Below are 1,791 nucleotides of genomic sequence, written 5' to 3' on the forward strand. Positions count from 1 at the left end.
TGTGTGTCTACTTTCCACTAAAGTGACTGAGAAAGAGTTTCGCTGAAATTAATTCTCATCAGCACCATGAGAAGTAAACCTTTTCCAACACTTTAGCTTCTCTGCCCTTTGTTATTTTTAATTGTCCCAGTTGCTCTCAATACTTTGTATTCCATTTTGGCATACTCTGTTATGTTCGATAAAGATAAGGAGTGCCTACGCTATTTCTTCCTTGCTTTTCTGTAGTTTCTCTGTTTTTCCTGGACATTTCTGTCCCCTTTCAGACTTGTGTGCTTTTCTCTAGTGTACAAAGAAGCCTCACTTATTATTTGTTTTCCTGTAGTTAAGATTTTGATTTTTAGGTAAAATGTCTAAACTGCTTTCAGTGCTCCAGGTAAGGGAGGGCAACGGTGACGTGGGACAGTTACCTTCAGCTGAACTAGGTGTTCCTGCAGCGCTTCACTTGGTATTACCTGACTCTTCCGTGTTGATTACACCTGTTCCTGTGGTAAGCAAAGAAGAGTTGGCTCACCTGGGGGCGATGCAGAAGGGAAAGACTCTTTTACTAAACAGACCCTGATAGCTTGAGAAACGTGTGGCACCCGGTGTTCACCAACTGAAGGTCATCCCAGGTTCTTTCTCTTTAGCCCATCCTTTGTACTGCTCATCTGTGGCTGTGTTTGAGATACCTGAAGGTTCAGAGCTGAAAGGAAAAGTTCCAACTGTGTTTTTCCATAAACTCTTATATAGACTATTTTTGCCCTTTTCAGAGAAAACAAGTCAAGCTTGGAAGAAGACTTCCTTCTAAACCAGGCAGACGAAGTCAAATTACAAATCAAATGTGGCCGTTGTCAGATCACTGCTCAGTCTTTTGCCGAAATAAAGTTTCATTTACTTTATGTCCATGGAGAAGAAATTCAGGGCAGGCTACAAGAAGGGATCTTACCAGGAAGCAAAGGAGCTCAGAAGGAACTGGTCAAACCTGCTGCTCCTGACTGGAAACAGCATCCTGAGAGAAGAGAGCTGATGAAGCATTGTCCCTCCGAGGGAGAATCACATGCGTTGGCTGGATTGAAAAGCCAACTGTGCCTTCATCATCAGAATGGTGTGGAAATACCCATGGAAAATGAAGGAGCCCAACCAGGAACAAATGCACCAAGGGAAAACCCCCAGGACCCTAAGTGTCCCCGCCCCCAAACCATTCTCCTTTGGTCCCATTCGGGCTTTAACTGCCTCCTTTGTGCACAAACGCTGGGAAGGAAAGAGGAACTCCTCCTGCACTGGGAACACCAGCATAACTGTGAGGACCCTTCCAAACTCTGGACTATTTTAAATACATTCTCTAACCAGGGAGTGATTGAATTTTCCAATGAAACTGAAAAATGAAATGGTGAAGCAAGCTGGGTTTAAAGAGAGTTTTGCTATATCACCTTTCTCTCAAAGTTTTGTTTTGTTTTATGGTGGTGCTTAAAAAATCAAACAAGTTAGGATCAGCATTAATGAACACAAGTGATTTTTTGTACATAGTTTTAGTTTCCTATGAAATAAAATATATGTCCTTGATGCATATTTTTGTAACCATATGCAGTCTTTAAAATTCTTTGTACTGACTTGTAGTACCTGAGACTTTACTTCAGTATAAATAAAAAGATCAAGATTTGGAGATTGAAATGTAGAGGTTTATGAAATGTAGAGGTTTATGGACTGTTTTTCAAATATAGTTTTCAGTAAAAATGTGTGTACTCCCTTTTTGTTTTAGTCCGTTTTGTGTTGCTATAACAGAACTACCTGAGACTGGGTAATTTATAAAGG

The 1,791-nt window shown here is 40.7% G+C and overlaps 1 pseudogene; it reads left to right on the top strand.

Annotated features, from left to right (window-relative positions):
- The first annotated feature begins 346 nt into the window (after nucleotides 1-346).
- LOC103583825 lies at nucleotides 347-1,727 on the top strand (annotated as a pseudogene).
- Nucleotides 1,728-1,791: the final 64 nt, after the last annotated feature.

Source organism: Galeopterus variegatus, unplaced genomic scaffold (assembly GCF_000696425.1).
Source record: "Galeopterus variegatus unplaced genomic scaffold, G_variegatus-3.0.2 Scaffold28971, whole genome shotgun sequence".
NCBI lineage: Eukaryota > Metazoa > Chordata > Mammalia > Dermoptera > Cynocephalidae > Galeopterus > Galeopterus variegatus.